Source organism: Protopterus annectens, chromosome 8.part0 (genome assembly GCF_019279795.1).
Source record: "Protopterus annectens isolate FY-2018-M chromosome 8.part0, PAN1.0, whole genome shotgun sequence".
NCBI lineage: Eukaryota > Metazoa > Chordata > Ceratodontiformes > Protopteridae > Protopterus > Protopterus annectens.
The window spans coordinates 971,571,613-971,589,438 of NC_056741.1; positions in this window are offsets into that span (position 1 = coordinate 971,571,613).

Below are 17,826 nucleotides of genomic sequence, written 5' to 3' on the forward strand. Positions count from 1 at the left end.
GCACACGCTCAGTCAGGACATGTTACACATCACAGTATATTCTGATGTCAGTAGCAGTGTTGTGGTCAACAGGCATGTAGTCCACTGCAATCACACCGTGGTTACTATCTGTGGGAAATATGCAGGGAACTGCCAATATAGTGGTTGTTGCCTAGTCAAATATGTTTGTGTATGAGACATGGGTGGAGAGTGTTCTCTGAGTAATACAAGGGTTGCCTATATTGTTCACCCATACATAATGCCACATGTAGGGCTATGAGTTGTCTACACTAGCCTCTCTGATGCTTGACATATGTTGTCCTTGTAAGATGGACATTGTGACATATAGTAGGTTCTCAATATAACAATTTAGCAAAACCCACCCCACAATGCATCATGTCATTACACAATCACAGCAACCTCCAAACAGGATACTGATGACACACACACACACACACACACACACACACACACACACACACACACACACACACACACACACGCACACACGCACTCATGCACACACACACACACACACACACACACACACACACACACACACACACACACACACACACACACAGGGTTTCACAGTTGCCATGTCTGGGATTATAACTCCTACCTAACTAGTACATCACACTATAACATTACACAGTCATTGCATGCACCACAGAGCTTACAGGGCTGAATCTTGTCCAAGGAGGTATTTCAAGGTGACTGACATCAGAAGGCTTGCTAAAGTAGGGCAATGGGGAGTGCAGTGTGTTTGAATGGGCCATAAACCATTCCACTGGAAGCACACACACAACACTCAGTCACACACAACTTTACATTTGACAGGACTTTGTATATGACTGCTATATAAATAATGACTGGTACAATCATGTTACACAGTTATCACAAGCCCCACCGACACTATAGTGCTAAGGGCTACCAGAAGCAAATGTCTACAGTGATAAACATTGGCACATCATGTGATATTGGCCATTTGGATGTGTGGTGGGTGGGACAGTGGTCATGATGGGAAGCTCTTTGCCACTGTCTGCCTCTCTCTTGCCCACATCTCTGTTTGTATATGTTAGACCTATTATAGTGTGTTGTCCTTGGATATATGTGTGTATTCCTATCCAATGTGTGTGCAAAGCATGACTGGTGTGCAATGTGGGGTGTGTGCACAGACATCTGCGACTGACAGATATGTATAATCCTCTGTTGTTGCCAGACATGGGCTGCATGTGGGAGCATGCTCAGTATGACTCTTTTGTATTTTGTTGTCAGACATGGCCTTCGTTTCTCTAAGTGTGGAAGCATGCCCAGTATGACCTTCTGTATTGAATGTGTGAATCCATTCCAGGTAGGGTGTATTCCAGCACAGGCATTTGTATTCTACACCTACAGCTAGCAACCTGTTTCTGCAAGATATCTGTAGATAGGTTGACAATATGGAGTCACAATGAGCAAAGGATAGTGGGATACTGTAACTAAATGAGTCTGTGCTGCTTCTGCTACATGGTTTTGGTGTTAGCAGAGATATTTAGACATATGTATTGTTTTACACTGTGATGTATTATGTCATCAACTACTGACAGCTATACGTATGTGCTCACAGTAATTTCCTGGAGAATACAAGATGAATGACGCTGTTTCCAGTATTGTGGACTGCAACCTACATATTCTTGCACAATCATGCCAATCTGGAGTGGGAGCTGCAGACACTTGGAGATGGGTCTGTGTAAATGGTGCAGCACCTTGGTACATTGGTGGCAGAGGATCCCATGCTTGTACATCTATCAACATGACAGAATGACCATATCCTGCTGTGGCCATATCTCTCAGCTGTACAGATTCACACAGGTTACCCAGAGGCAGGGCTCATATATCTGGTCATTTCCCCTTCATATTGTGGTTTACAAGCAGGTTTGTAGCCATCTATTCCTGGGTTTGCAGCCAGGGATAGTATGGGCAAACATCAAAATTTCAGACTTCACACACACCATGGCGTATATGCTTCTACCCATCTGTTATTCTATCCTCTTCATAACCTTATGCAAGCGATATCTGATAAGTATCCCTATAGTTATCACTTCATCCCAGCAGTATTTAGGGGTTTGTCCACTGTTGACGCAGTAGGACATGGTGGACATGCTACTGAGATTTGTCAACATGGCCTTGCATTTGTGTTCTGTAGACTGTGTTATGTCATTATTTGGGACTCCATGAGATAACATATATTGGCAGTACGGGTGAGACCCAGGCCTTTGACAGAGGACTGTAGGGCATTGGGTAGTGATGCAGGCCATCTGTAGCAGGCCAGTGCAGTCTGCCACTCCTACAGTCCCAGGCTGCAAGCCACTGGATTCCCCTGGGGTGACAGGGTAGGTGTCCAAGGTGTTAATTGCAGTAGTTTCTGTCCTTATTAATCCATTGGTGTGGATGCTGGCAGGGTGCTGCTTACAGCTAAGGGCACACCTGCATGGGACACCTCTTCAGCATGTTGCATTCTGTGGGTATTCCCATTCAGAAGTGGGGGTCATATTGTACTCATTCCCAACAGCCGGGATATGACCTGTGATGAAACTGTGGCTGATGGTAGGGTGAAGTGAGTGCATGTGTGCTATGGAAGCTTCTTGCTGATGACTCACAGACATATGTGGGGCATTCCCCTTATGCTGGCTTGTGTGGGGACATCAGCAGTTTCTCAGTACTTCATACATGTGCCTTTTGTGGTCTGCCAGTGTTTGGCTAGACTACATCAGCATTTCAAACTACACAGACAACTGATGTGCTGCTAGCCTGTATGTACAATTCAAAAGGTGTGTCTATTTGACAGTAACATTTTATACACTCTCTGTCTAGGGTACTTCCAGCTGTGCACTGTGTATATATCTTGGCCAATATTCATGCCATGTCCATCTTTCAGATGGTGACAGATATTACATCCAAACAATTAGTATGGATTACTGCTGGATTGGGTCTTGCTGGAATGCATTGTGTTTGGCGCTGCAGTTGTTAGAACTTGGCCCTGTCATCAACAGTACTGACCATAGGCCACCGAGACACAACCCTCCATGCTTACATGTTGACCACTTTCACACAATATACAACACACAACAACCTAACACACAGAGCCCTGCACATTGTACACGTGCAACAATCTATCCTGCTAATTTGGCCAGCTCAGATAATCTGTGCTCCACTGTTATTATACTCACACATATATGTTACTACATTTCTACATAGGATTGTGTGTGGGGGGGGGGCACACCTGACAACTGTAAATATTTGCTATGACTGTACTGGTATTTCAGGTACTCTGTTGGCTTACAATTCATTCTGTATTCTGACCTATTATGTAGACTACAGGCATATCAGTGTAGTACAGCTCTTAGGTTTTATTGACCTACATTTCAGTTTCCGACTTATTACCCTTCACAACTAACATCCAACTGCCTGACCTGTTGTAATCTGTCTGTATAGGTCTGGATGGGGGCTGTTCTCCATAGCCATCAATTGTTGGCCTTAGCACAGCCTTTCTTTGTGGTCATGTACACTTGTCCTGCTGGCTGAGACTGTTTTTGGGTATGTGAGCCTCACTGACATGCATGTGTGTGTCCTATGGACACACATTTGTTCCACCACATGTCCTGCAGTGGGATTTGTCACCTTGTCTAGTACTGCCTACTATGTTGACACCAGTATTTGTTATGGATTTCATGCTGCCCATATAGGTGTCTACTATCTGCTACCATCCCATTCAGCCACCCAATTCCCTTTCATGCTCACATACATACCATAGATACAAGTAGCAGAACATAATACTCCATTCAACAATTGATAGTGAGAGTGACTTTCCTTGTGGGTGTGCCAGTATTAAGGATGGTGCTGGAGGCTGACTATGTCGGATGCACATAGTACACTCCCTATACATGGTTAAGCATAGGTAGTGTCATGTTTGGCATCCCTTTTACTGTATGTGTGTGTCAGAGAGAGGTGTCATTCCCTGGGTTCCTACCATGTCTGTGTATGTGCTATGCTTTGCATCTTTGCCAAAGCCTGGGCATACTAGGCATGCCTCCTTCTGCCTACAGAGGCAGGCTCAGGTTGTTCCTCCTCTGAGTCACTCTGTGCCTGTGCTGGCATTGGCAATGGTGGGGGGCTGTATGGCCCTGCCCAGTGCTGTTTCTGCTGCAGCTGTTTCCACAGGATCATATTGCATAGCATGGCACATACAATGACAATTTGGGTACATTTAGCTGGAGAGTACTGCAAAAGCTCCAACAGATATGTCCAGGCACCAGAACTGTGACTTGAGCATCCCAAACACACGCTCTATTATGATTCTGGTTTGTGCGTGTTCCTTATTATAGAGTTCTTGTTTGGCTGTGTGTACATTTCTGATGGGTGTCATCAGCCATAGCTCCAGTGTGTAACCAGCATCCCCCACTAGGTGGCCATATGGGATGTCCCCACTGGCAAATCTCTGGTACAGCTGTGTCATATGCCAGATGTGGGAGTAGTGATAGCTTCCAGAGCTGCCAGCACACACATTCATTATAATGCCCTGGGCATCACACACGACCTGGCAATTGAAGGAGGGGAAGCCCTTGCAGTTTATATAGACCCTACCCTGCTCACTGGGTAGTGCTTTGATGTGTATGTGTGTGCAGTCTATAGCACCCACTACCTCAGGGTATTCTGCTATTTGGTGGCAGAGATGCATATTGCTGGTCAACGCCTCATGGGTGTTGTAGAAATATATGTGCTCACCGCCATGTGCTGACAAGGCATCCAGGAACTGGTGGAGTACCCTGGATGCTGATGCTTGTGAGATCCCCATGATATCCCCAGTTGGCCTTTGGAAGGTACCTGTGGCTATTATTCTTAAGCCTACACATACCTTGGTATCCACTAGGATGAGTTCCCCTCTGTTGGTTCTGTGTGTGAGGTGTGGCCGGGACAGCTCAACAATTTGCTGTAGGATGTCCCTGTCCACCCTACAGTGCTCCACTATCTCGAGCTCATGTAGCCGCTGGTAGGTTACCTTGGGTCTGTACACTCTTCTCCTTCTCCTCACTGTGGGTTGGTCATCAGCATTCTCATCCTCACCACCCTCAGCCTCCTCCACATATTGATTTATGAGAGCAAAAGCAGACCCTATCATTTTGTTGCTTTTGTTAGGTAAAATGTTCCCATGTGTATACACTGGTGGTGTAGAGTTTGTGGGAAAAAACAGAGAAAAAGGTGTTTGCATAGTTTATAGTAATGTGCTGGGCTGGGCTGCTGCCTGTGTAATTCGCTGATTCTGATACATTTCACCTGCCAGCTATGATAGTTCACCATGATTACTTTCTTACTGCTGTTTTCCCTTCCCATTGCCTTCTTGTTTAAGCCCCAAGGTGTGCCACACAAACACAGTGCTCAGATGTGAACAGAGCTGCTATTTCCTGGTTTATTTGTTTTTTTGTTTAAAACCCGGTGCATGGTACGCACACCCGTTTAAGCAATGTAAATACTGCTAGGCAGCTTCAGATACACCCCCTTCCTTAACTTTGTTTAGCTAAGGGCAAAAACGGGCCCATAGGTCTCAACCTTCCATGTCCAAAATGAGGAATACTAGCCCTCATAATGGGGAACAAATGTGCAAAATGTGGAACACATACTAATGGCTTACAAAATCAATTGTTGGCCTTAGGATGTGGTTAAAATAAGTTGTTTTACTGGCTGAGATCTTTTAATGAATATATGATCAACATGGATTTCACTTAAAAATTCCTAACACTGAATGTGTGACAGAGTCTTTCAATGTGGAACTTTGAGGAAGGAACATGAACTTTTAAGACCCCAAATGGTGTGCATGGGCAAGAATTAAACAAAGCTTACGCCTGGCTGATACCAGGCTTTATGAAGATGTATGCATGAGCACAACCCATTTATACTATTCAGTAGTCATCTGCACCATCATGGTTCATTAGAGCTGAGTTAATATTGCAATCATAGGTTGCTCAAGGATTGACTGCTAATGCATGGTTAAAACAAAACCGACACTTGATCCTTACCATTATTCCATGATTTTGTTGTTATGCATGCCATTGACTATTATAAAAATTATGTATGTGTTTGCCATTTCTGCCTATTATGTTGTATTTTGTTTAAAAGCTTATTTCCTGCTTTTATTTATTTTTTTATTATTTTCAGCCACCCACTGCCCTTTCACGTAAAAGTTAATTTTTATAACTTTGAAATCAATTTTCATGCCTATGGCCATATATTTGGCTTTTGGCATGCCTAACCCTTCTAATACATGCATTTGTATGAGCTGTCATGCCTCCGTTTTGTAGTTTGCAGAAATGTATTCAGCTACTGGCTGAATACATTTCTGCAGTCTACACTATCCCTGCACAGATGCCTGCCTGCTTCCTGGATCAGTAATTCATCTCACTTGCATGTTTTTTACCAGCAAATGAGGTAATAAGCATACAGGGGCTGTGTCCATAGTGCAGGAGTGCTCATGCATGTCCCAAGGCTTATTCCTGGATAGCCTGGCAGCCATATTGCCTGCAGCAGCTCTTGCACTATTCCTGCACGCCGTGTAGAGCATGCTGAATCCTGGGGAACTTGCTCTCCACAATCCTGAATTGCTTTTAATTTTTCCCCAGAACCTACTCCAGCTGTTATTTACTATTTCTTTTTTCCAAACCTTACTCTTGATATAGCTATCATAGAAAAATAAATGCCTCATATCTTAGCTACATCTTCTGCATATTTACTTTTTTTCTTTATTTACATTCAGACCTGTATTCCATACTAAACCTCCAAACCTCCTTATTACCTGATTTTTCCATGATTTATGTTTTGCCACCAAAATAAAATTATCTGCATAAGAAATCATAAAATAAATTTCAACCTTACTTTCTAATAAATACTTTGTGTCTCTATATTGTTTCCCCATCTACCAAACTTTTGTATTCCTAACCATTGCAAACAACACTTCAATCATGGTGCATCCCTGCTGAACACCCCTCTTTATCTCAATCCCCTGACTTATTTAATCAATCAACAGGATTTTTATTTGACTGTAAGTCATAAATAATTGCAAAATCCTTTATTTAATCCTATTTGCCTGCAGGATTTTTCATAACTGTTGTAGCTTTATAATATCAAAAACCTTTGTTACATCACTAATCACCACCTTTACATCACTCCACCTATTTTTTATACATCATTCGCCTCCTCTTTTACTAACCATAGTATTTATTTGTTTTTTCCTTTAGTACCTTAAATAATACTCTAGTGCAAGATGTTTTCCAACCTGTTATGTTTTACTTTCAACCGAATATCATATACTCTGTATCATTCATTGTTATTGGGCATCAATTCCTAAAATCTTTTTTGTCCCACTTATTTTAAAATAAATTTTACTAAACCCTTAACTACCTCCAAATTTTCTGTGCCCCTCTATCCAATCATTCAATACTGTTATAATATTTTCCCACTTACCCTTCATAATTTTAAACATTTTATACCCTATACCATATATTTCATGGACAGAATCAACAGTCACAATTTTAAAACAGCATCTATTTCTTCTGTAGTTATAATTCCTTCTATTTCCAACAATGCTTTCTTCATAAGTTGCCTTGTTTTCCATTCAACTTTATTCTCCCTTTCTTTATTACCAAACTCGACTGTAAAATAGCCCACTACTATATCCATAATTTCTACTTGTGTATATCTCTCATTACCTTCATTGTCTAACATTACCCAAATCATATTTTATTTTCTGTTTCCTGCTTTGCCAGAAAAGGGGAAAAACTCTTGCCTCCTACTATTCTGATAGTACTGCTGTTTTATAATTGAGATTTTATTATTTTCTTGTTTTCCCAATAAACAATATATCATTACCTTCTTCCAATCTATGCATGCTTCTTAATACTTGTACTTTCATTATAACCCTTTCTAACCCCACATATACCTTTTATACTTGGTTATAGAGTTGGGGGTTTGTGTAATGGTCAAGGTATTTACCTCACAAAACCAGGGTACTGAGTTTAATCCTTACATTTGAGGAACACTGACTAAGCTTAAAATGGCCCACAAGTGTAGCTAGCTTGATACTTATGTATGAACCTGTCACCATTCTATCCCTATAGAAATATTTCATTGTTACATGATCTTTCTTTAGTCTATCTATTTCCATTTCAAATAACCTATCATCTAAATATCCCATCATCTTTTTTTGTTTCTTCTTCTTCTTTCATAATATACCTGCTTTCTAGTACCTCCACCTAAATGATCAAATGATCTGGGGGAAAAATGTAAGAATAGTTCCTCTTTAACCTCCTCTGAACCTTTTCATAAAATACTATCTATCACAGTTCTTAATACTTCTCTTAAATATGTATACCCTTTTTCTTTTCTTATATACAGCTTCCCCATTTTGAACAACTTCTTTTTCTTTTTTTCACGTCAACTGAAACCTTTCTTTTTCTTTTCCTAATATCATAATTCAAGTCCTCCATAATTATTTCAGTCTCACATATCATAACATAAATCTTTATTTTCTCATATAATTCTTCTCTCTCTCTCTTTCAGCAAAATATATACACAAATACATATTATCTCATGCATAATACCATCTATTATCTTAGCCTTTCCTGACACTATCACAGTAAGATATAATACATTACAATTATACTAACAGCATAATCAGTATAAAGAATCTACTAAATAAATAGAACATGTTTTTCTTCACAATGGAAGAGAGACTAGCCATAATCAAAATGATTATCTTGCCAATATTCTTATATGTTATTCAGTCATTATCTTTACCTCCATTCAAAATATGCATTAAATAACTTAATACATTAATTTTAAAATTTCTTTGCCCTTCAAAAAAAAAAAAACAAGAATTGCCTTAAATCATCATAGAATGGACTGGGCAGCAGGAGGGATTGGGCTAGCAGATCTAGAATTATATTCTTTATCATGAATTATAAAAACAATATCTCCTTTGGTTAATACTATTTACACAGCCAGGTAGAAAACGTTTTTAGGATGCCTTTTCATAAAATTTAAATATAACTTAAACCCTTATAATGGTTGCTAAAAGATTACTTTCCAGAAATGAGTCACTAGACAGCTGACTTTTATTTTATATCTACTATAGTAAATACATTTAGAAACTTAATTTAGAGAAATCCAGCATATAAGGCATAGATTTTTCTTCTTTTCCCTATAGCATGCACTCAAAATAATATTTCACCTTCAAAGTTAGACACAATGATTTAATTTAGAGAAAAAAAAATCTATTTAATTTAAAGAAAAAAAAATCTGATCTATTGGTTTCAATTAATGAATAATGAAGAACAACATTTTGTTGATTATATTATAAGTAAATATGATTTAAGCACAGATATGTGGTTGGATGTATAATCTTGCAGACAATATGTAGAAGGTAAAATTAAGTTAATGCAGCCAAGGGTAAGAAATCTTATCCAAAAACTAATTGAATGTTTAATACTATTAATAGAACAAAACACTGTGAGAGGGTATCTTATCCAAAGTATACAGAGTGGTGAGGAAAGAAACAAAAATTTGCAAAGATAATTAACTATTTTACTCAGATTAATAACAGACCTCCAGAAGAAGAGGATAAAAATAATTTTTAATATCTTCCAAAAAGACAACTTTTTCTCTTAATAGAAACTTTTTACTTGGAAACTCTTGCATAGATCTTTCTCCACTTGTCATACAACTGAATTAATGTTTAAAAAGAAGCATGTTTGTTGGAGATGTAAACAGGTGCTTAAAGCAGATTGGCAACACACTTTCTTTGATTGTGTTTTACTTACACCTTATTGGAATAGCATTAATCTTTTTTAAGGATTTATTTGGGGACAATTTTGTTTTATCTAAGTCATTAATTCTTTTTAATACCCAATTCCTGTTTGTGTTAAAATGAATGGAATACCCTGTTTTATGTTCCATTTTATCAATTTCAATGAAAGTTATAATCAAGAATTGGAAGAATGAAGCTACACCCTTTTCAAAGAATTCACAAATATTGCAACAGAAGTATGTCATCTGGAAATTATCACTATTAAATCAAGATCTAGTAGAAACACCTTCTACTATAATACATGGGCAAATTTCAAGGAACTGCTTGATAAACAAAACTGGCTATAGTCATATGAATTGCAATGTATAGGAATTTTTGAGAATCTTCATTGTTAGCAGACACTCTTGTAAATACTTCTTGTTTGTTCTTGTTCATATTGTTCTTTTTTATGCTCACAAATTTTTAAATACAATTATTGTCATGATCAATTTGTTTAGTTAAAATCTAATATTTTTTTTCAAAAAATGTTAAAAAAAATAAGATCTTGTTTTTCCCAATACAGTTATTCATAAGCATGTGTCATTCCTCTATATCCCCAAAGCTTTCCTATTTGTATTTTTTCATTCTATACTATAAACTGTATTCTGAAAAGGACATGTACATCTTAATCTTGCTTCTTAAATCATTCCAAAATACATAACCTTCTTATATAACTGATAGAAATCTGACACTTATTTTTCCTTTTTCAACTTTTGATGTGAGATTTTTTCCTACTTTTTGTCTTTCTCTCTCTCCAATAGAATTATTTATATATTTTTTCTTCTATCATTTCTGCTTCAGACTCCTTTTCTGCCCTAAATAACTCAAATTTGTTTTTAATAATATCTTATTTCATCTGTGATACCACTTGCATCTCCTATACCCTCTCTTATTACTTCCTCTTCTTCTTCAGAATGACTGCTCCTAATCTTTCATCAACTGTTGCTAATATTATATCAGTAATATTTTAATCTCCTCTTTCTTTCTCTCTTACTTGTACATTCTGCTCCCTCTCATTATAGTCAAACCAAAAATGGCATATTTCCATTTCCACCATTCTATCTTACAATTTTGAAAATGATGTTCCATTTCTCCACACTGCTGGCAGCATCTCTTTTTAGAGTACTAGCCCCCAAAAAATAATAGACTTATGGCTGTCCACATTTCTTTAACACCTTCTTCAGCATGTAGTAAAACCAATCCCACTGTCAGTTTTCATAATCACTTTCCTTTTCAATTCTGCATTCCAAACAGTTCTATCATATCTTGTCTTTTTAATATTTTAATCTATTTATGTATTTATTTCAAGTAATACTCAGTATCTTGTTCCAATATACAATAATATCTAACCTGAATTTTGACTTTTGTATGTCTACAATCTTCACCCTGTAAAAATAACCTAATTCAGATAGTAGTCATGTTTCCCTTTTCTCTTAAGTATCAAAAACATTTTCTAATAAATTCAAAGCCCCAAAAGTCACATCCTAAAAAGTTTATTTTTCCAATTGGATAAAAGACATAATATCAGCCACTTGGAAAGCCCAATGGGATAATTATTCTTTCCCAAATAAAATACCCGTTTATGACAGTGCCTGTTGTAATCATTATTCTCTCCGCAGGTCTTGGATGTTCCTTCACATGACTGCTCTCCTCCTTTTTCTTCTTTTCCACTCCGACAGTCTATGCTTATGTCCTTGGTTGGTTTGTCAGGAGCAAGTCTTTTATCTAGTCTGTAGATCTCCTCGATCACTGTCCTCCTGCTGGTCCTCTTCTGGAATTAGTTTCTAGTGACCTCACCCTATAATAGGGCCAGTTCATCTCTTGAATTTTCCCTTTGAAGTAATTCCATTACGTGCTTATTATCCAGCCCTTTTATTTGGATTTCAGTAATCTGCAACACCTCGCTCTCCTCTTTCTGTGCAGTGGCCACTTCACTCATCGGAAACAATCCATCACCACCACTACACACCACATCTGCATCTTCCACCACATTTTCCACTGATTCAGCATCTACGTTTTTAATGAAACACAGGATTTCTCCATCACTTGATATTAGTGGCACTCCCAGTGCCTCTGTTTTGTGTTCTCAGCACCAGAAAACCAAAACTGCATAATAAAAGTGGAGTATGTTCTTCTGTTCCCTGGTAAATTTTACTCCTGTCAGTATGAATAGTACCTAAAGCCTCCCCCGATAAGAGAACACTGACTTAGTCAGAATTACATGGTCAACAAAATGAAAATAAATAGATATATATTAAACTGATCATATGAATTTTTATTACCACATTAGTATCTGGTTTTATAAATAACCTTCTTCTTAGATACATCCTATGATTTTCTACTTCTATTTTAACATAAGAATGTACTTTTTTTCCTCTCCCATATGAAGCACTAGTCCTATGATTCATTTTTTTCTGTTTTCATTTTCCAGAACTGACACCCTGTCCCTTACCTCTTATCAGTAATACCATTATAAATAGCAAGTTTTACCTTTACCAAATCTTAAAATGAAGATGAGACTTCCTTACTAGAATAGAACTATGTAATTGATTTACATTCAAAACATTGCTAATCTGAACTAGCTCATTTCAGGTCTCAGTTACCATGTTTATAACAATGCGGATTTTGTATATTGGATACAGTATTATAATTAGCTTGAATGCCTGGGTTTTTTAATTTATTGTGAATCCTCCATACTCTCTTACCATTTCCTTACAAAACATTTCCTTCTATATGGATACAATAACAACAAGCTTTCGGCATGCCATTTAGGCAGGTCAGGCAGGTCCATCTCAAAGTGTTTTGTGAATTTTACACTTTCTGCATGGTTAATATTTCAGTGCCATGCATATGGCTACAACTTGTTTTCAGGATGTATTTGTAGTTACATTTGGCTGCTTTCAGTGTGGCGGCTTTGCTCTCCTCCTGATGAAGGATGTACAGGTTGCTGTGCTCTCACCAAAATGCTATGGGCTTGGGAGTGTGGTAGATTTTCAAACTAAATAGTTTCCAAAGTTATGGACTGGGATGTCTATATTATAGTAAATATTCCCCTAAGGTAATTCTTAGATCATTTATGTTTTTGCTAAAACATATAATTCTTTTTGGGGACTGTTTATGTCCCTTCTAATTCCTTCTTAATATGTTCTTCTTTACAGAACACTTAACTGTGCTACAAAGAAGAGCAAGGGGTCATTCCTAAGTTTGTGTACCAGCCACTAAAGTTGTTAGGTTAGGTGGGCATGCATATCATATATTCAAGGTATGACTGAGCTATAATGGAGAATTGGCTGATGTACAAATTACAGAGAACAGAATCAGACTAGACTGATAATGTAGTGCAGTCCAGTTAATACCCAGCTGTAGAGCAGGGGCTTCATCTTTTCTCTCTCTTCTCTGTTATCCTTCATCAAATTTCTTGGCATCTAGGCCACTTTATCTCATGACCCTAAGGGAACTCTCTTACATAAAAAAAAAAAAAAACAGTTTTGATGGGGGATCGGTAGTAGGATTGTTATAACTGTTCTTGTTTGTTTGGTTGGTTGTTTTTTCTACAGTCTGTAGATGAGCATGCTGTATGTTAGGTGGCAAGCTTAATTTAATGAGGATAGGGACTGAGGTCACAGATAGGCATCCCTTGAGGAACCTTTTATATCAAAAAAGTTATGGACCTAAATATATTAGACTTTAATATCAGTGGTATGTGCAACCCATAAGGAAGGCAGTATTTGTTTATTATCTGGGGACAAAAGCTTTTACATTCTTTGTCTTTGTGAACTGCACCTCAAACTAACAGAGTATGATAAATGATATTGTGCAGACTAAGAATTCTAGGCCACTTCACAATCTGCTGTTGAGCACTAGAGAGGGGTAATAACCCTGTTGGTTTGTAAGGTTCAAAATGTATGTCACCTAAAGAACTTTTCAAAGTATTTGGAACTGATAACTGGTATTTATGTTATGCTGTTACATACCATTGTTTTTAGCTTTCCTTACCTGCTTTTAGTTAGGCAGCTTTTCCAGTCCATATGTTTCAAAATTTGACTGACACTGTTTCTGACAGTTTGATGGGGCAGTTTATTTGGGTAAGATATTTAAAGGCTATTACCTATGGAACTGTCCTGCAGTGATATATAAAAAACAAGACCATTATGCCAATGTATAGTACTATTATCTGTATTGGTGTACCCGAGCTCTTCTGATGTGCCATATGCAGTGGTCTCCAACCCTATACAAAATCATCTGCCAAATAATTTCAGACAGATAAGATTTATATGGCATACAGTTTATTGGCTTGATGCTCACCCCAAAGTTTCCTCCTTCCTTTTCAAATAACTGGGTTATAGAGAAAATGTTGATGTACTCTGGCATACACTGAGGTTACTTGAGGAGTTATCATGGAACATAACTACCTGATTTATGAAACTTCCATCATTCAAGGTTAAAGTGCATCGGTCATGGTCTGAAGCAAGTACAAATAACACATCTTTGGATACAGGAATAACTTCCTTGCTGTATACAGTAACACATTATACATTTGTATGCAAAAAGTGTGTTGTTTTTGTATTTTATTTTGTTGATGAAGACAGCCATGGAATTTTATTCTCAGACCTGAAAATCCCTGCAGCAGCATTATGAAATAGTGAACCCACAATGCCTCACTACCTAAATGAATGCATGGTCTACTATATTTTCATGCTAAATGCATCAGTAGTAGTTTCTTACTTCCTGAAATGTCACATTGCTAACTAGTTCTTGCAGGTGGAGAACCTCACATTGAAAATTAACAAGTGATTATGTAGTGGTAAAACTACAGTGTAAGCAAGTAGGTCCTTTGCTAAAGAGATAAATTATTTTGCTTACTCATAACTCTTTATAATTACATGTAAATAACTGTGCAATACGTACGTGACATCATTTTATGGGTATGGTTATAAAGAACAGCTTAGTAAACAATGAAACTAAAACATCAAATACAAAATAATCTTTATTTTTTGCAAAGTCACTTGCAAGTTTAACATGAACTGTATGATGACAAATTAAATTAATTGTAAAACAAAGATTCATCTGAAAGTGGATACTACACTTTAATCTGGAGAACAATTGGGAACCTTTAAAGATACAAGAATGGTTTTGTACAGCTGCATTCTGTTTGTGGGATGCTTCCAGCTGTCAGATGAATGCTAACTTCTTAGGAAATGTCGCAGGAATTAAAAGACTAGGATATGCAATATGTAATTCCACATGCAGCCAACATGCCTCAGAGACACTACTAGAAACGCAGCTAGATCATTGTAATATTTCTGAAGGGAGCTTACTTTTCATTTCATTACAGTCCTAGAAGCTATTGGACCTAAAATTCAAGGAGGATCCAGAATAGATAAATATGTCTCTTTACGCTATGCCCTGGAGCATCTCAAGCTGCTCATTTGGCTGGGAAATGTAAAAAATGAACAGTTGACCAAAAGTCTTGACTGACCCTGACACTAGCAAAACAGTTTTCTCCACCAAGGCAATTATCTGTTCACTCAGTGAATAGAAACAATTATTCCAAAAGGGCAGTAACTTGCAATTTTTTCAATTGCGTGGGCTTCTTTAACTTCCATTTGCAGTCAGCAGGTTCTCTTGACTGCTACTGCTAGTGATGAGGAACTACAGTTTTATTATTAGACTTAATTTTATAGTTCTGAACTTGATCTTAGAGCTGTATTTTCCAGAAACCAGGTGGTTTCCTTTATGCACATAGAAAGCAACATTGATATCAGTCAGCTGACAGGAAATGATCCCTACATCTCTGGGGATTATTGGCCAACATCCATTCAGAATAATGAGTACAAACTTTTAATGGCAATATTCACAAAGAAAACGAGATTCTTAGTGGGTGGGTTACTTCATATAAAACAATTAAGTTGTGTTTCCCATGCACAACCCTACGATGGTGTCTTGTGGGCAATAGGTCTTCTGGGGGAATGCTCAAATGGAGGATTTCTACTTTAGCTCTCGGCCAAAATTCTAAGAATGCCTTTAACAGTGTAGCATGGTGCAGTCTAATAGATAAATTGAGAGTTGGCAGGCTATCATAATGCAGTTTAATGGATACATTGAATGCCTTTGGAAACCACTTTACAATAACAAAGGTAAATGGGCAGTTATATTATGGTAACTTTGGCATAAACAAGTGCAGCCTTTGGAAATCCAGAGAGTTTTATCTCAGTAGTGCACTGTCTCAGTTTTCCTGTTTTCCTCCATTCTTTTGTCCTGGTAAGAGACTCTGTAATGAAAAGTAAGTGGTTCCTAAGATGATATTAATGCATAGATAATAAAAAGAGTGCTCTTTGTGATTAATCTATCTGCAGATGATATGGTTATCCTAAACCTTCCAGTGATGTTTCAAGATAAGCATGGGATCAATTTCAGACTTTTGTTTCCTTATCCTATTTTAAAATAACTGTATCTAATCCATAGGTGTTATCACAAAGCAGATCTTCCCATTCTAGATGGAATAGGATCATTCTGTAACATTGGTCTTAGTCCTCTTTGAAATATTTTGGAGGCAATGAGGGTCCTATGTTCTTTCAAATTCATAGCATTCTTCAAAGAGAGTCTGGTTGGTTAATAAAACTGAACATTCAAAACCAATATTATAAATACCAATCCAAGCACCACCCAATTTCTTTGATGAAGATGACATTCCTGCCCAAAATATTGCACCCAGTGATGACCACCACAGCACATCCAGAATACAGGACAGAGATTTAGGCAGGGCTAGAAATGTTATGTACCACTGGACATCTGACTGACTTAAAGATCAAACTAGCAGTCATGTAGAGGAGTAAACCTATGGAGTCCTCAGCTTCCTGATTTAAATATCAACATAAATGTATCAAACATATTTTTTTCACTCTAGTTAATGCCAGCATTTGAGGCTCCCTTGAAGGTTATGGAGCCGAATTTGAAAGACCCTTGCAAATCTGTCTGAACTGAACTGTCAATGCTGCGCTCTTGGGATGATAAGAGAGTATTATACAATCATTATTATGTCTGCTGGAATCCAATGATTAGAGAAGGCATCCCAGAAGAATGAAGAATAAGCACTAGTACTAGGGCGCAATAACAAATTAGACATTCACAACTGTGGACAATGCACAGGATTCAAACTTCTGGAAAATGCATGAAAATGCTGGAGAGGGTGACATAAATAGTAGAGAGTAAGATGGAAGATAATCAGTTTATAGATAAGGATGCAGCAAGACTTACCTGATGTTTGCAGTGAGGCAGATAGTAGAAAAAAGCTTGAGATGACGAATAGTTAAACTGGGCATTCCTAAACTTGGAGAAAGAATATAACAATGTCCCAATAAAGCTGATTTGGGCAATCCTGTGACAATTTGATGTTCCAGAAACATTGGTAGAATTAGTGAAACCTATGTTCAAGGACCCAATGACACAATTACAAATGTTGTTTAGACTCACAGATGGTTTCCCAGTGAGAGTGGGGTGCATCAGAGTTCATCACTGAGCTCCATTGCTGTTCATACTGATGATGGACTACATTACCAAACAAGTTGGTGGGAACAGATCAATAGAACTGCTGTTTGCCGATAATGTGGTTTTATAATTAGATTTTTAATGTGAACTTCAACAAATGATAGGGGAATGTAATGCAAAACTGAAGGCACATGGGATAAAAATGAGCACAGACAAGACAGTGGTCATGACAGCAATTGGAGGAACTCAGAAGAATGTGAAAATCAAGACAGAACTGAAAATAATGGGAAAAGGTAACAAATGCAAACATCTGGGACAGATGACTAAGGAAAAAAGAAGTTTGAATGGGGGCATCAAAGTAAGAATCTGAGCGGCTGCAGATAACTGGCAAAGAGTGTTAGGGTAGAGTTTGACAGAATAATCCCAAAGAAGCTGATAAGGTGTGCAAAACAGAGATGTCACTGGTACTTTTGTACAGTACA